Raw genomic sequence first — 26,795 nt, forward strand, 5'->3', positions numbered from 1 at the left:
AAAATTTTTTGTCCAAAATTCTACGTAAAAATATTTTTTAAAATTATTATTTATTGTTTCATTTAAAAATGATCGAAACTAACATTCAACTGTAAGGCGCATAAATTTTTACACCATTTTAAACTAAGTAATTTTAAGTGACAAACTACAAAATTTGATAAAAATTGGTTGTATAGTTTCTAAGTTATAACATTTTTTTTTTAAAAAAATCATATTTTTAAAAGTTTATTTCTCAAGAACTATTTATCCAATTTCGTTCAAACTCTGTATTTTGTCATTTAAAATTATATAGACGAATTTTTCCATCATTTTAAACTAACTTACTATACAAATATTTTAGTGGCTTATTAAAAATTATTTTTTACATGAAACTTTCTGTTGAATAAACTTAACTTGTAATTGCGTGCAAATATATTTTAATTTGCTTAAAAAAATTCCCAGGATATAACGAATTACGCAAAAAGTAAAATTAAAATTAATGAACCCAAACTAACGACTACACTTATGACTACATTATCTGCACCATATTTTCCAAATTGTGATTATCCCTAATATTTTGTTGGTTAAAAAATTAATATTGTCGAAAGAAAGGTTAAGGAATTAATAATTAGCACCCATTAATAACCATATTTGAGGTTGCACCTAAATTGTGAAAATCCGTTTATTAGAACAAAAGTTTTTAAGGGTGATATCTTTTTTATTTTGCTTACTGTTCATGTTTTACATTTCATATTCATACATGTAATATGAAATTTTAAGAATGAAATGATGTTTCTGATTGTAATCTTGTTTAATTACAAGGGATTTTTTTTTATTTTTCAGGCTTTTTTCGCAATTTTTACAGGCATTTTTAGGAATTTAGGTCATTAAAATCCATACTCTACTATAAAATTTAGGATTGTTTTTTCATGTTATTATTATTAGGCCAAATACACAAAATATATAATGACTATAATAAGAACAGGAAAATGTTCTAAGAATTCAATTTCTTCACGTAATCGATTTTTTAAGCGATAAGAATCCTGAGAATGATTTTTCGTTGTTGTTTTTTATCAACTTTTTATTTGTTTTTTATTTTATAAAATAGTTTAAAAATGAAAAAATCTGTTGATGAAAGAACAATTTAATGGCATTTTTTCAATCCGCTAAAAAAATGAAGTATACTTTCTTATATTGCACTCTTTTTGCTGAAGCCTAAAATATTCCATCAGTTAAAATAAAAAAAACGATGAAAGGTTTTATGAGTATACGTAGTTTTTAGATAAAGGGATGTATGTATGATTAATATGTTGTGCTCTTGTAATAAGCTTTAAAATTCGTTTTGGATGAAAATATGAAATGCAATTACTTTCCCTTTCGAATTATATTTTCTCCCGGCAAAGTCATCCATCCATTTTGTGAAGATAACTGCACATGCGCAAAGCCTATCACGTTTCGAACCATTTCATTTCAAAATGAGTGCCGCTCTTGTCTCATCTGAAAGAAGTCACTTGTAAGAGTTGCTGCCAGCCAGATATGGGATTTTATTTCGCTTAAGATTATCGTTTGGAATATTTCATGCGTTGAGAATTTTTTTTAACCTATAACAGAAAGGTAGGATAATTTATTTTGATACATTCTTTAATTTTTCCTCTTGCAACATAATATTCTAAAATATACTTTTATTTTATCGTTTTATATATAGAAAGTAAATAAAAAGTTTACTTGTGAACTAAAAATTACAGAAGTAACAAAAAGGTTTTCGCTTAAGATTATCGTTTGGAATATTTCATACATTGAGAATTTTTTTTACGTATAACAGAAAGGTAGGATAATTTGTATTGACATATTCTATAATTTTTTTCTCTTACAACATAATACGCTAAAATATAATTTTATTTTATCGTTTAATGTTTAGAAAGTAAATAAACAAAAAAGGGATTTTCACAGTTAATTATTTTAATTCATTAATTATTGTTAGGCACGATTATTTATCTTTCATAAAATAAATTTTTCTTTTTAAATCTGGAGAAAGGTTAGGTAACTTACTTGTAATTTTTTTTTGGCATATGGTTTTAACTTAGATTTAGATTTCATTTTATGTTTAGAACATTTTAAAATTATAAAAATGCTTCATTGCGAACTTAAATAACTGGTGGGCTTTAAACACATCTCAATTGTTCGTTTCAGTATAAGCATTCTCAAATTTTTAACTAACTTATAGAACTATTGTATAACATTATTGTACGTAAGAAAATTTGATAGCTCTTCTAAAAAATAATTTCTGGCAGTATAAATTTTGTAAGACGCATAAAACTATATCTTACTTGAGTTCTTTTATTTATTTTTATGTGAAAGCACTCATAAGTAATACATTTTTTGAAATTATTTAAGTTATTTGTTCTCTAAAATGGACCCTATTTTTAGGCCAAAAATTTTTTTTTTGATTTGGTGAACTATGTTATCTAAATCTGACTAATTTTTCTAATAATTTTTAAATATTGAAGCTGTTTTCTTCTAAAATATGTCGTAGGTAAAAACATATATAAATTATTGCCATCTTCTGTCTAGTCTTATTTCGATAAATTGAGCAGTTTTCTTAAAAAAGTGCACCCGAAGATCAGGAAGTTGTGTTTTGTATGTAACAAAATAAAAAAAAATGAAAGAATAATAATTATTTGTATTAGTTTTTTTCGGGTTTATGTGCGTTGTAAACATTATTTAAATTCATAACTCCAAAATACAATACATCAATTAGGAAATAATTAACATTAAGTAATTGCTCTTAATTAATTAAAATTGCAAAAAATATTTTTTAAATTTAGTCTATACTCAGTGCTTATAACTAAACTGGGGCTGAAGTAACTGGGGCCGAAGATTTTTTTTTTCTTTTTTAATGCACTTATTTCCTGAGATCGGATCTTTAATAAGATATTTATGTGCCATAAAAATGAAAAATTTACTTGAATCGAATTTTTTACCTTTCTTTTGATTTTTCACTGCATTTAAAAATTTCGACGGAAGAATTCCAATCCTATCATATTTTTACATACACAATCGCTTTATAAAGGTATGCAAACAAACGAAATTTTGAGTCATTAAGTACCTAATGTTGTTGTTAAATTTATTAGACGCTGTATCTTAGCCTTTTGGCCCTGATGGGACACTGGTGTCCATATAAAATAATATTTTTTTTAAGATGCTCTAATTACAAGTAATGACATATTTTCATATTTCCTAATTATAAAATGCAGTCTAATAGTTACTAAAAAAATCAGCTAGATTGACAGAATCATATTTGTACTAAAAAGTAAATACAAAAAAAAGTAGTTCGAAAATTCTTTTTTTCATTCGTATTCAAGAATTTATCAATAATTAATTTTGTAAATTAAAGAAATTTCAATGATGAATTATTGTTTCTCTTAAATCTAAATAACTGCAAATAAGTGTAAATTTGAAAAAATACTTTTTGGAAGTTAGCCATGTTTTTAAAATTTCACCTTTAACGTAGAACAAGACACCGGTGCTTCATGCTGTATCTTTTAACCATAAACTATTCGAATGCTATATATAATATTTTTCAACTATTTTGACCTATATTAGTACAAAATAATAAAAGAAGTATGAAAAATACGTTCTGCATAAAAAGAAGATAATACATAACAAATAAGAAGTTCAAAATGAAAAGAAATTATCTCTCGTGTGAATGGAAAACCAGTTAAGAGGACGCCATAGCATGGGAGAAACCTTTCTTCGTAAATTTTTTTTCACCTCCATAACTAATTTAAGACTTAAAAGAAATAAAAATTGAATTCACGCAAACTTAGAGAAAGCCCTGAAGTTTTGATTACTGAAAATAAATTTTTAAAATATCGAAATAAAAATAAAGTATGAGAAAATAACTTAGAATTTCGGAACGGAGAATAATTTGTTTGTATTTACTGTTTGTACTTTCAATTAATTTGCTTGTATTTTGATAAAAAATTTTTTTTTAAATTAATTATAATAATTAATTAAAATTTAAAAAAAAATTAAATTAATAAAATTAATTAATTAATAATTAAAATTTTTTTAATTTAAATTAATAAAATTAATTAATAAATATTTAAAATTTTTTTAAATTAAATTAATCGATAATTAAAAAATTTTAAAATTAAATTAATTACTAATTAAATTTTTTAAAATTAAATTTATTAATAATTAAATTTTTTTTCTCAGCAATTGAAACCTTTGCTCTTACTCTGGTCTTCCCGTCTGCACTTACTTTTTCTTTCCTTTAAATTTTAAATTAGCCATGGAGAAAAGAGAATTTGCAGCGAAAATTTCTCCCGTGGTATAACATCCTCTTAAACAACAAGGGAAAAAAAACAAATAAAAAAGTCAAGAAGTAAAGCGTTTCTCGGTTTTATTTAAAAATTTATTTATTTTAATTTTTAATGATAATTTTCCTTGATAGTTTCACACTGTATATATACATAAAATTTATATTTCAACTTTTCGTTATTTGTAACTGAGTTTTTCTTGCAATTTTTGTCACGCTACGCAAATAAGCTCTATTTCTTCCCACGGCATTCATTGCAACCTGAATGTAAATGTTGAACTGAAAGAATGTACCATAAAGTCTGATCTTCAAATTAGCGATTAGAAATGTTTAGAAAAAAATTTTGGCACTAGAAAAATACTCTGAAAAGAGCAGAGATATCTCGGAAATGCTCTTTTCAGAGCGCTCTTTTCAGAAAAATACTCTTTGCAGAGCACTTTCCGAGATAGCACTTCGGAGAACGTAGTCTGAAAAAGTATTTTGCAGTTTTAAATAAATAAAATAGTTTAATCGCATTAATCTTTCTTTAAATTCATTATTTCTTTTTGAAAATGTCTCAGATTCAGTGTGATATTCCGCTTGTATATGTAAAAGATTTTAGTTTTCAAGTTATGGTCTTAAAATGTTTACTTTTCATAAATTCTCTTCAGATCATAATTTTAAAAAAAAAAAACATAATGTGGAAAAATAACTAAAATAGTGAAAAAGATGAAAAAAATTCATTGTCATTTAAAAATCATTGGCATAGAAGTTCGATTTTTATAATTGCTAATTTTATACACAATTTGACTTTAATGAAATTAACAATTAACAATTTTACAATGAATTTTAAACCTCTAAATGCGGCACTAAATTCTTGCTCTTTTTTAAAAACTACTGCTAAACTAAACTCAGTGGCGTGACAGCCTATAGAGGGCCGAGGCCTACTGTGCCCATTTCAGTTTCTTGACCTTGGGCTCTGGGGTGCAGGAGCAGATGTTCCGGTCAGGTCGTCAGTCGAACTCGGAACCCCCAGTGTTTAGTTCCAAAGCATGCTTGGTACTCATTTATGGACATTCTGAAGGGATGAAAGGCTGAGTCAACCTTGCCCGGACCGAGGATCGAACCCAGAACCTGTGGCACCGGAGAGTGAAGCGCTACCACTCAGCTACCGGCGTCCTTGTGCTATTTTATTTGCCTTAAAATGTTAGCACAAGCAGAACTGAGCTATAAAGACGGTGGGTGCTAGCAGTTTTGAGGGCTAAAGGTGGTCCTACTTGTTATTAGCAGGGTGGTCATAACGTAATGGCTCTTCGGAATATATATATATATATATATATATATATACACTACCGGTCAAAAGTTTGCGAAAATTTTTAAATCTGCAAAGAAAAGGCCTAAATTCAAATGTTCATAGAACTGCGAAAAATCATTCAAATGGCATGAAAATTTGATATGTTCTGAAGTGAACCCTCTACTGTTAGTTACATATGATCAAATTGCAATACTTTATTTTTTGCGAACTGAATCCAGCTTTTCATCACGGATTGTTTTTATGGTGAAAAAAGTTGTTAAGTTTGAACACTTGCCAAACTTGCAAAAAATATTTTTTGTACTTTCTGTTAATAGAAAATAGTTATTTGAACAGTTCTATGTAAGCCCTCAAAATTTCAAATCGATTCGATTTTTTTTGACGAAGTTATAGAATTTTGAAAAACATGTGTACTTTTCTCGATTTTTGAGCATTCCACATATGCAGTCTTCTGGTCTATACATCTTCTATCAAAGAACTTTTTAATTTTTATGTTTCTATATTTTCAAATAATTAATATTTATCATAAAACAAATACTCTTATTCATTATTGTAATTATTATTGTTTATATTTATTGTTTATATTTATTGCTTACCTGTATTAGTTTTGTTGTGATATTTTTACTTTATATTAAATTAAATTAAAAAGTTATAACAATAATTACATAAATAATTCTAAAAAAATAATAACAATAGTATAAAAAATTTGCATTTTTATTAAACTATTTTATTTACAACAGGTCAAATATTTAACATATTCTTATTCGTATTTTGTAATTAAATAAATTAACATTTAAATCTTAGATTCCTCGAACCATCCACCTTTTGCTTTTATTATAGCCCTACATATGCATAGCATTCGTTCTAATAAACCATTAATCACTTCAAGTGATATAGAGTTCCATTCCTGTTGTAAAATGTCCCATAACTGACTTCGATTCAAATATCAGAGCATCGTTTGCAAGAACAAACAAATTTTAGATGAAATGTGACATCTATGAGATATTGTTTTAATTATATTCATAATAAGTTCCTTGTAGTAACAATAATTACAATAATAAATAAGAATATTTGTTTTATAATCAATATTAATTATTTGAAAATATAGAAAACATTAAAATTAAAAAGTTCTTCGGTCGAAGATGTATAGACCAAAGGACCGCAAATGTGGAATGCTTAAAAATCGAGAAAAGTACACATGTTTTTCAAAATTCTATAACTTCGTCAAAAAAAATCAAATCGATTTGAAATTTTGAGGACTTACATAGAACTGTTCAAATAACTATTTTCCATTAACAGAAGGTACAAAATTTTTTTTTTGCAAGTTTGGCAAGTGTTCAAACTTAACAACTTTTTTCACCATAGAAACAACTCATGATGAAAAGCTGGATACAGTTCGCAAAAAACAAAGTATTGCAATTTGATCATATGTAACTAACTGTAGAGAGTTCACCTTAGAACATATCAAATTTTCATGCCATTTGAATGATTTTTCGCAGTTCTATGAACATTTGAATTTAGAACTTTTTTTTGTAGATTTCAAAATTTTCGCAAACTTTTGACCGGTAGTGTATATATATATATATATATATATATATATATATATATATATATATATATATATATATATATATATATATATATATATATATGTAAATACAAGAAAACACGAAGAAAGTTAAGAAAAACAATAAGTTTCATTTATTGCGCTTAAGCTGCAAGTAAACAGAACTCATTAGATAAGTTCATAACGAAGAATAAAACAAAGAAAAATAATAGACATATGAAAAAGGGGGGGGAAATAATAAGTAAAAAATAACAAACAACAGTTTATTAAAAATAATAATAAATAAAAAATTAAAAAAAAAAAAAATCATGAAATGTTAATTAAAAAACCGGAAAAAAAGGATATAATCTTTTCTTTAGCCCACACGATTATATCGGTGTGGGCTGAAGAAAAGATTATATCCTTTTTTTCCGGTTTTTTAATTAACATTTCATGATTTTTTTATATTTATTTATTTATTTTTTTTATTTATTATTATTTTTAATAAACTGTTGTTTGTTATTTTTTACTTATTATTTCCCCCCCTTTTTCATATGTCTATTATTTTTCTTTGTTTTATTCTTCGTTATGAACTTATATATATATATATATATATATATATATATATATATATATATATATATATATATATATATATATATATATATATATATATATATATATATATATATATATATATATATATATATATATATATATATATATATATATATATATATATATATATATATATATATATATATATATATATATATATATATATATATATATATATATATAGATTATAATATATCTTTTTTCTCTATCATAAATTAGACTTGTTTTACTTAGAATTGGGGTCGTCCTTATCAAATGTGCTCTTTAACTTGTCAAGAAAAAAGAGACTCTTTCAAAGAGACCCCTTACCCACTTGTGTATGTAGGGGGAAAATAAAGGTTTTTCTCCAATAGTGGTTTCGAATTAAGTATATTCCTCATCAAAGATTATCATCTCTGATAGAAAAAAAAATTGGTATTCGCGTCTCTCGCAGTTTCACGCCAAAAGTGGTTTTGGGGTGATTCTCACTCCTTTGAAGTATGGAATTTTTAAAAAAAAAAAATATTACTTAAACTACTGATAGAAATATTCAAACACTTTTTACAGTTTTGTTGTTATCTTGGATAAAAATTAATTTAGAAATGTTTGCCTTAAGGCGGTAACTGAAAAAATCTTCGGAATAAACTTTTTTTTTTTAAATCTTCCACCCCTAAAGGGTAATAAAAAAGATAATAATTTCTTTCATATCAAATTTTCGTGTTTTTTATAAATCGAATTTTAGAGATATTGATCAAGGTATTTAAATTAGTTTTCTTTCAAGATACTGTTATTCTCTTCTTTTCCTAAAACTACTATTATACTTTTTCTTAATGTAGGGGAGAGTCGGGTAGCCCCGCCCAGCGTTTACCCCCACCCACTGTCAATTTCATATGTATAGAATATTTTTTCAAGTCAATGGGCCATCGGACATTAATTGTTATATTTAAAAAAGATTATTTTCAAAGTTTCAAGTATTTATGCAGCTGTTAACATGGTAAACAATAGTTTTGAAAATATGTTGAATACAGTAATCATGAAATTAAGAAAAATTGGTTGATTGTTTCGATTAAACTTCATTTTAATACTAAAAAAATAATTTTTTCTATACATACAGCATTAAAGTATGTAGTCTTAAGTTTAATTTACACAAAGAAAGAAGTTTATATGTGAAAATTTGTTCGAGTAATTACAAATTTACAAAAAAGTTGGATTTCGGGTAGCCCCGCTCACATGATTGTCGGGTATCACTGCCCAATTTTAATTCGTTGATAAATGTACGGTTGCAAAGATTATTATTTTATTGTTTCAAATTTGAATGCTATATGCATTTTTAACAACAAATGTTATTGTTATTAAAGGATTGTTATTAAATGATAGAATTCACTAAAAGTATATAAATATGTAATAAATAAAATAATTTTGTGATAAAAATGATAAATGAGGTTTATCTATTGTCAATACGTTGGTCATTTACACCTGAAAAAACAGTAAAAAAACGTAATTTTTGTAACTGGGCGGGGCTACCCGACACATTTTGAAAAGAGCTAAAAAACATGTTTTTTTAAATTTCTATTTTTTTAAGTTAAACTATTCTTTTTTTGGTTTATTCTTTTTGCATTATTTAATTAGATGATAAAATAATCGAAACATACAAAAATATTGATTATTACTCAATATTATACAGAAATATAAGCAATACTCCTTAAGTGGGCGGGGCTACCCGACTCTCCCCTACCTACTTCATTTAAATCCAGGTTTTAATAACCCCGAGGAACGATATTATGATCTTTTCTCTTTTTATATATTTCCTTACTATTTGAATTCATATTTATTTTTGTGTCGTACTAAGTTTATTGCAACGTTTAGTTTCGTGTCACGGTAAGCGCTGAACACTGTAATCCTCTTTTCTGTTTAGATTTATTTATTTTTTGATTTTCCATTCATTTTCGTGTCATACTACGTTTTAACAGCTGTTTGAATTCCGTTCATAGAAATAAATTCTTGTCCTAGTACACAAGGAGCACTATAAGGATCTTGTCTCTTTTAATTTTCTGATTTCCCGGTTATTTTTGCGTCATACCTAGTTAATAACTCTGTTTTTGTCATATTGAAATAAATTCAAGTCCCTATACCTGAGGAGCACTAGAAGGATCTTGCCTTCTTTTATTTAGTTTTCAATTTACCGTTTATTTTTGCGTCATGATCAGTTTACAACACTGTTGATCTTCCCTTATTTTATTTACTGTCATTACTATTTAGGCATATTATGGGAATTATTTTTAGTCAGATGTTTGAATGAAGAAAGTTTCTCAAAAAGGTCTTTTATTTAACAAGTAGTGAACTTTAAAAATAAGCTTTCCAAAGCGATGCGACACAAAATGGCGGCTGTACAGTGTTTCCTCGATTGAGTTTTCCTTTTCAAAGGGTGTTCGGCCAAACTAGCAGCGCCTGCAATTAAGATTTCTCATTTTCTAAGTGAAAAGCTACACCCTGTTGCAAGTTAAGAAAAAACCATTATCCATATGCAGAGAGCCTGTTTGCATCCAAGTACACGCCAAATAGATGCCAAGCTATCAACATCGCCAACTCTTGAAACGACTTTACATAGACTTCTTTTTTCTTGATTTCTTAAATCGTGTGAAATGAGGAAAATAAAACTTATTAAATAATCAATTAACAAGAAATAAGAATTCATAAAAGTGATATCTAAAAATTATAATAAGTATACACCATTCTGTTTACATTTAAGGAAACTGATGTAAGAATAAGTATTGTTTCTTGCAAACGATTTGCTTCTACAGCGAAACAAAAGAAAAAATACTTTATCTTGCATTTGATTTTTTAAGAGTCATAAAACGCACCATTTTTAGTGGCCCAATCAAATTCAATGCTCTAGCAACGTTGTGCGACGTCCTTATTTGTCGAAATATGTTAATAGTATGTCTAGGATTCCAGTAAGCTAAAACTGTAACCTTTTTTCTAATAATTCTATGATATTCACGGAAAAAGAACAAATTAAATTTGTATCTGATGCGCTTAACTTTGAAAAGTTTTTATATTGTTTTGAAAGCATATTTCTATAATTTGATAACGAAATACAACGGAAACTGCCGTAGATGATTACTTAAACCCTGTACTGTTATGATCCTTTCTTAACATGCAACGGAGCATAGTTATATAAGTTAAAAAAAGATCACGGTTATATAATACAAAATTTTATAAAAAAAGATGAAAAGTGTAAAGCTAAAAAACTTTTTAAATTTACATTTTTCTTAACGTAGCCCTGCATTAGCATATAAAAAGTAAACACTTTTAAGAAGTTGTAATGTATATTTAACACTTACTAGAAAAAAGAAGAAGAAAAAAACGATAGTAGGGTTTATTCTGCTTTCTTTAATGGCTCTGAGTACTTCAGACTGCTAATTTATTTGACGTGCATTACATTATTTAACATCCCTTCTCTTTTTTTTTCTTTTACATTTCTTGTAATGTATTATTTAAAAAGAGTTAAGAGACACGTATCTGTTAAGCATAAATGGATCGTGTAATAGACTGTTTATAAAACTTGACAGTTTTTTTTAAAATTCTTTTTTTCTCGATTTCAGTTAATCAGACTCTTCTGAAGATAAAAGCTAATATCAATTTGTATTCATTTCGCAATATTTAATGGACAATTTAATCTGACTTTCATGAAAAAGTTCAAAATGTAGAGAAAACATGGAAAAAATTAGAGAACAATGAAAAAAAGGCGGAAAAAGAAAAATAATAAAAATAATAAGAAACCGGAAAAAAAATCCGAAAAATAAAAGATATAATATATATATATATATATATATATATATATATATATATATATATATATATATATATATATATATATATATATATATATATATATATATATATATATATATATATATACATACAGGGTGATTCTAAAAAGATGGGAAAAATTTTAGTAAGTGATAGTACACACCCAGACAAACAATTTTTATCAAAGAATGCATGGTCGAAAACAAAACCCAAAACCGCTAGAGGGCGTCAAAGTTTATGTTCTTATTTGAGGCAAAAACACACAAAGAACGATGAAGTTAAGTTATAAAAGCAAATTTAATGGCATGTGATTACAATAAGTGTTCAAAACAGTGGTCGGCAACGGCTATGCTGGTACAACGGCGAAGAAAAGATAGGCGAACTTTCCCTGCAGCGGCCGAAAGCTTGGCGACAAATAACGTAGCGCAGTAACTCGCAATAGGAATGGAGCTTTCTCGTTTCCATGAAAATTTTCCAAATGCGCCAGCACCTTTGCGTTTTGTTTTCGATCATGCATTCTTTGATAAAAAATTTTTGTCTGGGTGTGTACTATCACTTCCTAAAATTTTTCCCATCTTTTTAGAATCACCCTGTGTATATATATATATATATATATATATATATATATATATATATATATATATATATATATATATATATATATATATATATATATATATATATATATATATATATATATATATATATATATATATATATATATATATATATATATAGAACATCATTGTCGAGTGGACGGATTAAAACAGGTCTGAGGCAGGGAAGAAGGGTACAAAACTTATTTATTAATTATTTGACAGAGTGGTCACGAAATGCTCAATATAAGTTAGGGAAAATCTTGCAAAGTAAATCTGTAAAATGTTTCATTTTAGGGAATAAGGGAAATCTTAGCAATTGTAATTGGTTTATCAAATAGGTCACGAGATTCCCACAAAGAGCAAAGGGGAAAATGTCTTACTTTTAATTAATGCATACTTAAGCCAAAAATAGATTGAAAGACAGGATGTGGATTTAAAAGTGTGAGAAATAGTTTCGTTTTGAATAATAAATAAAAAAAAAGGATTTACAGAAAAAGAATAAGATAAGAAGATTAATTAAAACTTTTTATGCTACTTCCCCCCCTTCCCGAATTTTTTTTAAATACTATCTAAAAATTTAAAAAATTATCTATTTGAAAAAATTTTCCTATGATAGAAGCACAATTAAAATGAAAGTAATTATATTTATAATATTAACAAGATATAAAGTAATAAGAATTATAAAAAATACACATTTGTACACATGGTAAAAAATTCTGTCGTAGCGCTACCAGCAAAGTTTGGTTTTCATTTTTAATAGTTTAGTGACTTCAGTTTTGTCAGTTCAAAGTCCTTTGTTTGAAAATCACAATAAAGTTATTCCTCATAATAACACAATTTAAATTAACTCTTCAATCAAGATGAAAAAAATTTACAAACATTTTTAAAAATGTGTAAGTTAAAATGTAAAACATAAAATGCAAAAGTCAGTTTTACAGGAAAAATTTCAATCTGAAATTTGGCTTCAGTATTGTTTACCTTGTTTGAAAACAAAATAAAATAAAAAATGACACAGTGGTTGTTATACTGAAGTCCAATCCATTTTCGTCATTTCACTTTTTTACCTTTCATATTTGTCACTTTAATAGCAAAATATTTGAAAATCTTTTGATAAATTTCCTGAAATTAGGAATTTATTTCATTATCTTGAATTTGCATAATTCCGTCAACATGATCTTGACAATGCGGCCCCACTTTATCACAATCAGTCTCAAGAATATTAGAAAATTCAAGATTATTTTCAGTTTTGCTAAATAATTTTCATTTTTAGTCTGTTTTTTGTTTTATTTTTCTTCAAATTCACATTCTTGTTATTCTCATTTAATTATTTATTTTATGTCCAAAATTTTCTTTCTTTCTTTCAATAATTTTCGTTTCTTTCTAGTTTCTCTATATTTATTTATACTTTTTCTTTATTAGTATTTTTATTGCAACCATTAACCAGGATTTCAGGAAAAATGTGCAAGGACAAATTGCTTTTATATTCAGAAAAGGTGATCAGTCTTCTCAGATTTTACATTACTACCCGTTTCGCACGATTAATCATTAATTGAAATCCAAAACAAGCTTTCAAATTTAATATGGTGTAAAGTAAATCAGTTTTTAAAATTTGACTTCAAATGAAAAGAAATGAATGATGAAATTTCTCAAAATGGTATATTTTAGTTAATTATATTTTTTTCGAGTGTAAGGAACTGAAAGAATGAATTATTTAAGTTTTTCTTTTCGCACAAATCTTCGGAAGACGCACTTAATTGTGTGTTTGGGTGTCGTAGAGTTAACGAGTTAACCAATTGGCGTACGAGATATTAAGGCAAGATCTATTGTCAACATATAAACTTAAACGCTCATTTACTTAAATTCTCTAATATGTCACTTCGATCATTCCTCCACTCTGTTGTTAAAGGCGGATTTAAAAGCGTCAGAGTATGAAAGATTGATATATTGGTGCGTTCACTAGCTCAAATATCGAGAGAAGGTTGCACCAAAAATGGGTATTTTGAAAGGAGCTAAAAGCAGCAAAAGGTTGCACCAAAAATAAGTGTTTTGAAGGGAACTAAAAGCGAAGGAAGGTTGCACCATCAGTGTTGTTGTATTTTATTTCGGATAGTGTTAGCTACATCTCCATAAAACCAAAAATCTCTAAAAAGTCCAACACCAAAATAGGATGGTAAAATTACTTTCAAGTGTTAAGCAAAAGTATAGAAAATTTCAAACTTTTTTTGGGGGGTTTACCCCCCCCCCCCAATTTCTTTTTTGTCCCGCAGTGGACTGATCGTTAAGACACGGTTCCCAGCAGATCACCGAAGTCAAGCATCACTGGCTGCGGTCAGTGTGCGCGTGAGTGACCACTTGGATCAGTCTGCGTAGGGACCGAAGGTGTGAGGTATTGGTCCTCGTTAAACTGTGCTACCGTAAAGTGCTCGACTTCGCCTGCAGGTCGTCGGGCTACCGAAGCGGGGGTGCCATCCCCTTCGCAGAGGATCAAAATTGTGATGGCATGTCTTCGGATCATCCTCCGGGATGCTTCCCAGACCGTCGCCAATAGCCCATTGTGCAGCTCTAGGGCAACGTAAATTAACAACAACAACAACAAATCAAAATTTTTTATTTTTCTCCCGAAACATTTTAACTTTCGCTCCTGTAGACAATTTCAATCCAAGTAATTATCAGTCTTTATTTTAAGTCTTAAATTTGATTGCTTTTAATTGAATTTGATTTTAATTAATATTAATTAAATTTGATTTTAGTCTTAAATTTGATTGCTTTTTTCTTTTATTTCATGCTCTTCTTCAACAAATTTTTTTTTGCGATATCGACACACATGAAGAATAATTTTCATCTTAGGATAATTATTCTTTATTCAGAAATATCGCATTAATTTATACTAGTAGATGTGTCTTGATAACGACTATTGGTTTTTTTCCCATTTTTAATTTCTCTTTATATTATATTTTTTATTTTATTATTTGTGTTTTTATATATATATATATATATAGATATTTATTAGTTAATTAATTCCGCTAATTATTTTCTCATGAATGTATCCTGTTTTTTCTTTTATCTCACGCGAAATAATTGTATCCGCAGCAGGAAAATAACTGTATTTAGATGATACTTATTGTATAGATAGAAATCGATGATATCACATAGCCTAAACCTTGTTACAAAAGCAACGGGGTTGCCCGGAAAAGAAAATTAATAGCCTAGCTTCTGTCGATAATGGAAACAGAACATCAGTGCGTGAATTCCTGACACTGTAATTTAGTATCGAAATTACATTTTTGCTTGTTGTTGAGATGAAAAAGGATTTGTTTACTACTCTCGAAAAATAAATATGGACATAAAGAAATGACAAATAATACACATAACATTAATTTTGTAGGTTCTTAATAATATGGTAGCTTTTGTTTCAAGAGTATAATTTAAAAAAAAACATTATGAAATTCATCGCCCTTGTTAGGGGACAAGAAAAAAAACGAGATATAACAGAGGTATTAAAAAATTATGAAATTTATTGCATTTGTTGGGAGACAAGAAGGAAGCGCTATGTAACAAATGGCTACTTTATATTATAAAAAAATTATATTTATCGTGCTTGTTGTGAGACAAGAAAGAAGAGCTACTTTACAAAGGGTTACTTTATATTATAGAAAAATTATATTTATCGTGCTTGTTGGGAGACAAGAAAAAAGCGCTATGTAACAAAGGGCAACTTTATATAATTAAAAAAATTATATTTATCATGCTTGTTGGGAGACAAGAAGGAAGCGCTATGTAACAAAGGGCTACTTTTTATTATAAAAAAATTATATTTATCGTGCTTGTTGGGGGACAAGAAAAAAACGAGATATAACTGAGGTATTAAAAAAATTATGAAATTTATTGCATTTGTTGGGAGACAAGAAGGAAGCGCTATGTAACAAATGGCTACTTTATATTATAAAAAAATTACATTTATCATGCTTGTTGTGAGACAAGAAAGAAGAGCTACTTTACAAAGGGCTACTTTATATTATAGAAAAATTATATTTATCGTGCTTGTTGGGAGACAAGAAAAAAGCGCTATGTAACAAAGGGCAACTTTATATAATTAAAAAAATTATATTTATCATGCTTGTTGGGAGACAAGAAGGAAGCGCTATGTAACAAAGGGCTACTTTTTATTATAAAAAAATTATATTTATCGTGCTTGTTGGGGGACAAGAAGGAAGCGCTATGTAACAAAGGGCTACTTTATATTATAAAAAAATTATATTTATCGTGCTTGTTGGGGGACAAGAAAAAAACGAGATATAACTGAGGTATTAAAAAAAGTATGAAATTTATTGCATTTGTTGGGAGACAAGAAGGAAGCGCTATGTAACAAATGGCTACTTTATATTATAAAAAAATTACATTTATCATGCTTGTTGTGAGACAAGAAAGAAGAGCTACTTTACAAAGGGCTACTTTATATTATAAAAAATTATATTTATCGTGCTTGTTGGAAGACAAGAAGGAAGCGCTATGCAACAAAGGGCTACTTTTTATTATAAAAAAATTATATTTATCGTGCTTGTTGGAAGACAAGAAGGAAGCGCTATGTAACAAAGGGCTACTTTATATTATAAAAAAAAATTATATTTATCGTGCTTGTTGGGGGACAAGAAAAAAAACGAGATATAACTGAGGTATTAAAAAAATTTGAAATTTATTGCATTTGTTGAGAGACAAGAAGAAAGCGCTATGTAACAAAGGGCTACTTTATATTAAAAAATAATCTTTATCGCGCTTGTTGGGGGAAAAAAAGCGCGATCTAATACCAAAGAAAAGGACAATATATATGTTATTGTACAAGCGGGAGTCTGGTAAATCCTAGGTTTTACCTGTAAAACCTAGGATTTACTAAATTGGTTTTAATAAAAGCCCAAAATACGTTTTAATATTATTCCATTTAGGAATTTTACAATACCTTTTCGATAAAACTTAGGTCTTACCAATGCCTTCAGGTAAAAACCAGAAACAAGGACTTTTTCGTAAACTTATCGTGAAAATTATTTTTAAAAATCCTTGAAATTGAGCTTTTCAATTGGGATTTTATTCGTGACATGGCAGAAATATTAGTTTGCTTTTTTCTAATTTCATATAACTCTTTGAAAAACAATTGTAAGATTGTTTTACTGAGCTAGTCTTAAATCATACCTTATTTTGATCAATTTTGAAGTTTATATTTTCAATTAAAAATTAAAGTGTGCTTTAACTTTTTTGAGACACACCGTATGTAATACACTCTATAACAAAAAAAATCGACGCACCAAGAAGCAATCATCCGATTTCGTATGCATGAATGTTTTGGCTCGATCAGGCTGGAATGATGCCGACTGGGGACGTATAGTCTTTAGCGACGAATCCCGCTTCCAACTGTGTCCTGACGATCATCGAATACGTGTTTGGAGACGCACAGGGCAGTGGGGGGGGGGGATCCTGGCTTCACTATTGCATGCCACACCAGCCCTCAAAAGGCATTATGGTCTGGGGTGCCATTTCCTTTGACAGCCGGACCCCTTTGGTCGTCATTAGAGGTACACTTACTGCACAGCGGTACGTCGACGACATCTTAAGACCTGTTTTGCTACCGTTCCTTTAGCAGCACCCTGGGCTGGTTTTTCAGCAGGGCAATGCCAGACCACATACGGCACGTGTTGCTATGAACTGCCTGCAAGCTTGTCAAACTCTTCCTTGGCCTGCCAGATCACCAGATCTCTCTCCCATCGAGCATGTCTGGGATATGATGGGAAGGCGATTGCATCTGGCACGGAATGTTGATGACCTCGTTCGACAATTGGATCGAATTTGGCAGGAAATACCGCAAGAGATCATCCGGGAGCTTTATCGGTCTATGCCACGCCATGTGGCAGCTTGTATCCAGGCTAGAGGCGGGTCAACACCTTATTGAACTTGTTACTGTAACTCTGCAATAAATTATTCAATTGTTCTGAAATTTTAATCATTTACTATTCTGTACATTGTCTTCCTATCCACCAATTTTCGTTTCAATCGGACAACTCCTTCTTGGTGCGTCGATTTTTTTGTTATAGAGTGTATAAGGCACTCTTCCGTTAATTTAACCGTTGGTGGTGGTTAAATTTTTTTCGCCAAGCATAATAATCAATTCATAATCGTTGTTTATTATTTTTAATAATCTGACTGACCAAGGGATGTCAATGCTATTTCCCGGTTTACCTTACATTGACGTTTGATTAAGGTAAAATGGAATTCTTCGGTATACTTTTACCCGGTATACTCTACACTGATGTTTTTTGAAGGTCTAGTGTCACTGCCCGGTACAGGTGAAGGGTTGCCTTTGTTATCGCGAATTTGCTTAGTACGATTTGGTGATTTTTTTCCGGGCCCCTTTATTTCTGAGAATGCAAAATCCTATCACAAATAATCCCTTGTTTCAGGATTTTATCAGAAATTGTTGGTAGCTCCTAGGTTTAACGCAAAGGCTTGGTAAAAGTCCGAAATGGAATCTTATAACAACGTTATAACTTTTCGTACATTTGATATCAATTTGTAAACAGTTTTTTTTTTACAGTAAATAAACGGTAATTTATTTTACTGTTTTTTTTCCTAATGTCTTGTTAACGACATTAGTTCCTCACTACCTCTCAGTAGCTTCTGGAAATGCATTTTATCTTTATTTGTCCCTCTCGACCACTGTTTTGTTATGTTTTTTTAATCTGTTTCTCTCTCTCGGCTACTGTGGTTTTTCTAACTTTGCGTATCACCTTTATTTTCTCACTTATCGTTGGAAATTTCACGTTTTGTATTTCAAATCACTTTTGTTTCGTCTCATTCATGTCTGGCAAGTTTTGAAAATGGGTGCCTATTTTGGAGCGCTTGAAACATGTCGACTGTCATTTCGGATTTTAATTGTATGTTTCTGAAGCGAATGAAGTTTCTAAACAAATAGCATGAATATCTAAAAGTTATTTAACTTTTTCAAAAAATCCCAATTTAAATTACGCAATACTTGAAGTAATTAATTTTTTAGAAATCCTATCAAAGAAATTTTTAGAATAATTCTAATTAAACAATGGGAGACTAGCATATTTTGTGGCACTACATTAGTTTAATAACTTAAACAATGAATTTCTTTAGCGATTGTATTTCTTTTTTTAACTGCTGAAACAAGGGCATACTTTTATTTCGAGAAAAAAAAATTAAAACAATACTTATAATTAAGAAATGCACTTCAATTTTGGTGAGATTTTATTTGTATTAAAGTAATGATGAAATTGTGTTTATTATCTTATTATCTTCTGAAAACGGTAGAAAAAATCGTCATTAAATTTAGTTTTAGAAGTTAAAACGTAGTTATACATTTAGAAGAACAAGCTAATTTAAATAATGTTTTTGTGGAAGAGTGTTTCGGCGCTTTTTTCCTTACCTTCTCTTTAATGAGATGTAAAAAATTGTTCTAATTAGCGCTTAATTAGAAGTCTATGTCCCCTAGAGTAAGTTTTGGTAAAAAATTTTACGTAATTAGTTTATTTTCCTTTTTTAAAAAATACAACTATGATAATTATTATCAAATCATAAAATTAATCATTTTTATAGGAAACTATTTCATTTATATTGTTTAAAAATAGATAAAAATGTAAATATTTAAGGAAGCCCGGCTATCTTTTGACAAATTTTGATTAAAATATCATTTTATAGTTTTTTACATAAAATAAAACTAGGAACTTTACTCTTTCTAAAACCGTTTGAGTTTGGTTTCTACGTCATATATAACAGAGACAAGATTATTTAAAAAAAAAATTAATGGGTGATAAAGAATTATGCCTCACAAGCAATAAACAGTACCCAAAACATTGTAATTTTTAAATACGTTTCCTTTTAGAATGCATTATCGTTGGCTATGCCTTAATCCATAATTCCGTCTGCAACTGAGCATATTTTACGACAGCACTGCAATGTGGTCGGTGCAAGTCGGGTGCAGAATACGTATCAGCCAGCTATCTTTGGGATTCGAACCTGTTTCACCTCACTGGGAGGTGAATGCTTTATCCCGTGAGCCACCATAGCTCCAGTTCAATTTACTTGATATTTTTCATCAGTGTATTCTGTATATATGACTATAGAATAGACTATAGACTAATTTATTGAACTATTATTTCATATTTTACAGCTAAAATAAAAAATAATTAGTTGCAATTTTCGGCCTGTTTTGGAAAGTAAGTTTCAATTTTAGCTATAAAATGTCAAAGTATTGATGTGTTTATTGTGTAATCTATTCTCTAAGTAGAGTTTTCATGAGTATTTTAAAGCAAGAGTAATAAATAAATGATAAATTTTAACAAAGTTATATCATTCGAGAACAAGGTCGATATTTGGTCCTTTTTGACAAGTTTTTTCCCCTTATTTTTTTATTCTTTTTTCATATTTTTTTATTCATATGTTTTAGCGTTTAATACAAATATAAATTCAATAAAACAAAAAATTCTGGTGAAAAATTTCACAATTTTGTGACCGAAGGTATTTAAAAGGTACTAATAGTAAACCTGAAAAATCGAAAAATAAAAATAAAATAAATTTTGTATAACACTATTCACTATGTTATTCTCTGATACTTGATATATGAATGTATTAAAAGTCAAATCACAGTTTTTACTTATTAAAAGGATATTTGTAATACGTAAGAACTATAACTATTTAACTATTTAAGAGATTCGAAATATTTTTGTACATAATCATAAAACTCATTTATTCAAAGATAACTAACTCTACGTAAAAACTAATTTTTGATAAATATTTATTATTTTTTATTATTTATTTGAACAATGGTGAAAAGTCTTTGAATTATAAGGTAAGCATGTCAGGAACGATAAATTTTACGGTATGTTTATTCAGATAAAGTAGGTTTATGCGTCTGATTTTGTAATATGTCGTCTGCTAAAGTTAATTTACAGATTTATGGTCAATACCACTAATCATAAAGATTACATCTCAGTTTGTGACAATCCTTTCATTTGATCAAAAATTTAAATTTTCAGCTCTTTTTTATTTATTTATTTTGCGAACCGTATCTGAACACGTAAATTTAAGTTCAATTAATGTCATATTTTATGTATTAAATCATGAGGAGGTTTCCATCTAACTCTAATTTGATTTAATGGTTAAATGCAAATTTTTATTGATTAACCCTACCATGATACATCTCTTTATTTGCATAAATTGGGTTTATAGCCCCTATTTTTTTAATATTACTGGTACTGATATTTTTCAACTGTATGTTGATAAAAATATTATAATAAATCAATATTTATTCCAAAACAAATTAAGACACTTTTTCCACTTAAAGTAAATATAAATTTACGTTATCGATATTATATAAAAAAAATATTAAATTGTCGTTCATTAATTAGCTCACTTGAATTTTCTATTCGCATTTCCTTAATTTTTTTCTTTAGATTATTCCGAGCATAGTTGAGCATCGATTACATCACTTGTTATCAATCAATTACTTGTAATCGAGATAGCAAGTAATTAAGATTCCAAGTAATTATGACCTCTTCTAATTATCTGTAGTTTTGATTGCTAAATGATTGGAGAAATCAAAAAATTTTAAGCATTTCTAACATTTGACAACTCAGAAACCATTCGACCGATTTGGTTCAAAATTTATATTTTACTATGTAAAATTACATTCTTTAAAATGATGTGTATTGTATACTTTACAGTTCAAAATTCTTTCGCTGATTATTAAATGAAATGATAAAAAATATTAGATATCCACTAAAAGTTATTTTTTGCATGATCTTTGGATAACCGAATTTTATAATTGGGTGCGAAAATTTTACAATTCGCTTTAAAAGCTTTTAAGATATGGACCGAAAAGTAAAATTAACATTAAGGGGGCTAAACTTTGGGCCACACTCCTTACTAACCTAATGGGGCCATGTTTCCCAGATTGCGGCTACCACTATATTTTGGGGGTCAGAAATACGAATCGGTCGAAAAAAAAGGCGTGTTTATTCAGAGAATGTACGTTTTTGTGTCTGATTTCGTAACTCAAAATGTCGTCTGCTTTATTTAATTATCAAATTAAAGGTCACTCTCTCGACCTATTGAGTCCTAGAACAGGAAGATCCAATCATTAGATCTAAAGTTATTCAGGGTGGTCCGTTTTTTATTTTGCGCACTGTACACACATTCCATTAATGTATGTACACATACAATGAATAAACAACAGAATGTATGTACGGTTTATAAAAATCTTCGGAGGGTAAAACGCGGTTCCATTGTAGGCCGCTGGATTAGACATTTGTAACAGAAAATATAAATATTTAAAGCTTGTTCATTCATTGATGCTAAGCCTAAATAATCAAAATTTAGAAATGATTTCATTTTTTTTCAATAAGAATTTTCAGCGATGCTCAGTTGAAAGAGATTCTGTTTAAATTTAGTGAAGAAAGAAGCGTTTTAATAGTCAATTGCTTGCAAAGGTTGCAGCACAATTGAAATTCCTTTCAAATCTCAGAAGCAAAATAAAGCCAATATCACTCTTCAGATTTTAAGAATTCTTTTTCTGAATTTTAATGAAGGCAATTGTTTTCATGTCATAGGAAACAATTATCGATACATATTTTTAAGAAGCACTTTTTTTTAAAAGTGGTATCATTATATTTTTTGGGATATTTATTTATTACTTCGCAATTTAAATTATCTATTACCAGGTCAGATAGAAAGTTGGAAAGTTTTGGTTTTGTTCATTTTTGATATTATGACTTTAAAAGCAGTTTCGCCATATAAAATAACGAATTTTTGTAGATAGTGTGTAACTTTTGTGAATTTGTAATAGTTATTCATGACTGTTGCGTTGTAATTTAGTAATTTAAATCATCTATTAGCAGGTCAGATGGAATGCTGAGAAGTATTGTTTTGGTTCATTTTTAATATTAGGACAGTTCTTTGAAAACAGTTCCGTCATAGAAAATAACGGAATTTTGCGAATAATATGTTACTTTTTTACAAAAGTAACATAGTATTCGCAAAATTCCATGACTGTTGGATTGTTACTTAACAATTTAAGTTATTTTTTGAGAGTAGAGATAGAATGCTGAAGAGTTTTGTTTTGGCTCATTTTTAATATTAAGACTGTTCTTTAAAAAGCAGTTTCGTCATAGAAAATAACGGAATTCGGTGAATAATATGTCACTTTTGTAACTGTTGTGAATTTGCAACAGTTATTCATGGCTGTTGGGTTGTTACTTAACATTTTAAAATATTTTTTGAGAGTAGAGATAGAATACTGAAGAGTTTTGTTTTGGTTCATTTTTAATATTAAGACTGTTCGTTAAAAAGCAGTTTAAGAAATTTATAGAAAATTATAGAAAACTAGTGGGCTGAGCCCCCTGCTCTCTAACGCTCGCCAACCCCCGAAAATTGCTACGCAATCTTAAAAAAAGTGTTGTGACGAAGGTGTTGCAATGGATGCTTTAGGTGAAAGAATTTCGAAACAACTAACAGATAAAGAAATGTAATGGACAACTAGTCATCTTTTCCTTTTGTGACATGGCTAAGTTAACTGTTAACCAAGCTTAAAGTCAAAACTTAAATATTTGTCTCATCCAGACCTCATCTTTGCTCTGACAGATTCTGAAAATGAGCAGAGGTTTCACACATCCTCAAACATACTCAAAGCATAACTCGTTACGTAACGGAACCAGTTGAATCTCTTCGGAGATCACATTAATATCAGTTCCCTATGAGGCAAATATTGACATTGAAAATGAAACAGTTAATAGGCTCCACCTCATTCTAGTTGTGTATTCCTTGGCAGAAGAGGTATTAACCCTTAATGAATAAATAGTGGTATGTATTTGTATAAAAGTTTATCTGCAAAGTTAAACTTTAAGAAGAAATTAATAAGTAAAAAAATTCCGGCTACGGTATATAGGTTACGGAAGTACCGGCACTTCGGAAGCATCATGCGTAGTTCCATTTTACCATAAAATCAATATTACCGTAAAAACCATTATACCGTAAAATCCATTTTTACCGTAAAATGCCAAATTTTTTACAGTAATCATTTAATTAAAGTGAAAAAGCGATTTTACAGTAATTATTACTGTAAATCAAAATTCTTGTCCCGCAACATGTACCGGTAAAAATGGATTTTACGGTAAAATGTACCAGCACCCTGAGTTCTGGTACTTTTTACCATAATTTGTATCCTGAATTTTTTACGGTGTACCATGCCAAGCTATGTGGGTAAAAGTTATAATTTCTCTTTTATCATTGGAATATGTCATAATTTAGTTTCTGGAATACTAGAATGAATTCTTTAAGTAATTGTCGCTTTTTATCAATTTAATAAAAATAAAGTTTCAAAATTTTATAAGTGCTAAAGTGAAGTAATTACTTTTAAGTAACATATTTTACTTTTTAACTTTACTTTTACTTTAACATTACTTAAGTAATGTTTCAAATTCGATCTAAAGGAAAAAAGCAAAATACTCTTATTTCGTAAGCTGAAAAAATTAGTTAAGAGTAAAAGTAATATTTTTTTCCGTACCCGAAAACAGCTGGAACATATTGCAAATATTTATTGTATATTTAATCAGTTGTTATCATGTTTCACCTGTTTGATCTTGAATATCGTATGTTATTATAATTTTCAATGAAAACTACCTATTGGTTAGAACTACTATAGAGCTGAACAAAATGTCATTGATTTCACGAAAAAATAGCAAATTCATTTGAAATTTTCATGTAGTCATGTCATGTTATTGAAGCAGTCTAGTAATGAAACAAACTCGATTACAAATGAATTGTACACAAAATTAAGAATCAAAATTGACGGTTGAATAGTTCAGCGTTAGGTTTAAATTACAGAAATAAATGTCGATGGTGATTGATTATATAAATCAATTAAGTTTAAATTAATTACAGATAACAGTCATATAGCAATCAATTAACTGTAATCGTAAAAATCATGGATGATTTTAATTTTCGGTAATCAAAATTTACGATTACTATTGCAATCGTTGTTACAAGTAATGGTCATAATCTGTGTTACAAATTCGTCTTTTTTAGCAATTATAGATCATAAGACAGCTTATAATATGTTTTGTATAACAAGCAGTATTATAATCGGTTATGGCAAAAAATAAGATTTATTACAAATAATCATATTATGCAATACATAAATAAGATCTTTCATAATATTGATTGCTTGTATCACTAAATTGATTACTTAAAAAAAAGTCGTGTCTTTAAAATTCGATTTCTCAGGAACTATTCGACCGATTTTGTCAAAATTTCGTATTTTGTTATGTAAATAAATTACATCCTTTAAAATTATGTAAAAAATTTTATAGCTTAAAATTTAATTTTTTTTGTCTATTATTGAAGAAAATAATAAGAAGTAATGGTGAATTTTTACTAAAAGTTATTTCCTTCATGGTATTATCCACGAATTTTATAATTGCGTGCAAAAATTTTTCAATTCACTTAAAAATATGATGAAATACGCAAAAAATCAATATTAAAATTAAGGAGTCCAAAATTTGGACCGCTCTCTTAAACTTTTTAATGATGAACGTTGAACACACATAAACAATGAAATCTTTTTTCTCTAATATCTTACGAATGGTAAATTTTATTTAAATTTCTAGTTAGATCTTTTGTAATCTATTTCTGTAATCTATTGCAGTTGTAATCTATTATAGTTGCATGCATATCTCTTACTAGTTTCAGATTTAATCAATTTCTGTAATCAATTATGGATGTAATAAATTTCCGTAATCAATTATGGATGTACAGTGCACCATGAAAAAAAACCGACCATCTTGAATAACTTTCGATTCAATTATCGGATCTTCACTTTCTAGGACTCAAACTGAATGGTTCGAAAGTACGAGCATACCATTTACTCTAACGGATTAGGATTTTTGACAACCCCCCCCCCCCCAATGAGTCTCAATCTGGAATTTTTTAGTATTTCGCGATATCTCGCAAACCGCTTTAAGCGAATTAAAAAAGTTTTGCTCACACTTATAAAATTCATTTATCCAAAAATAATTCCATGCAGAGAAAAATGTTTAGTAACTATTTAGTATTTTTTATTATTTTATTTAAAAATAGTCTATAAAATTCTGATCCTTAAGATAATGATAAATTATGTATTAAAATTATGTAAGATAATTTACATAATTTTAATGTATGTAATTTTTCATAGCAAAATACAAAATGTGAGCAAAATCGGTAAAATTGTGGCTGAGAAATTGAATTTTAAGAATACGACTTACATAAAATTCGATTGCTAAGGAACTATTTAACTGATATCGCTCAAATTTTATATTTTGCCATGTAAAATTACATACTTTAAAATGGTGTGAAACATTGTATGCCACAATTCTTACAATTCAAAATTTTTCGACTATTAATTAATAAAATAATAAAAATTAATAAACGTTTAATAAAATTCAATTTTTGCATGGAATATCTTTGGCTGAACAAATTTTATAAATGTGGGCAAAAGTTTTTCAATAATCAAAAAAGTTCTTGAGATATGGTGAAATACGTTAAAAGTAAAGTCAACATCAAAGGGTTCAAACTTTGGATCGTTGTCCTGACCGAACTATGGGAACTATA

General features: G+C 28.3%; 1 protein-coding gene across 3 annotated transcripts in view; it reads left to right on the forward strand.

The window, feature by feature from the left end:
• Positions 1–1,456: 1,456 nt before the first annotated feature.
• The window catches only part of LOC107439615 (tumor protein p53-inducible protein 11), a 211,821-nt gene continuing 186,482 nt past the window's right edge, over positions 1,457–26,795 (forward strand). The window contains exon 1 of one of the 3 annotated variants that reach the window (XM_087160921.1): positions 1,457–1,593. The gene's annotated coding sequence lies outside the window, so the exon portion shown is untranslated. Of the gene's footprint in view, positions 1,594–1,782; positions 1,806–26,795 lie in introns of those variants that run through there. The other 2 variants (XM_016052274.4, XM_043046702.3) reach the window with 2 other exon arrangements.

The sequence above is a fragment of the Parasteatoda tepidariorum genome, chromosome 4, assembly GCF_982258835.1.
Source record: "Parasteatoda tepidariorum strain Cologne lab strain chromosome 4, Ptep-v5.0, whole genome shotgun sequence".
Lineage (NCBI taxonomy): Eukaryota > Metazoa > Arthropoda > Arachnida > Araneae > Theridiidae > Parasteatoda > Parasteatoda tepidariorum.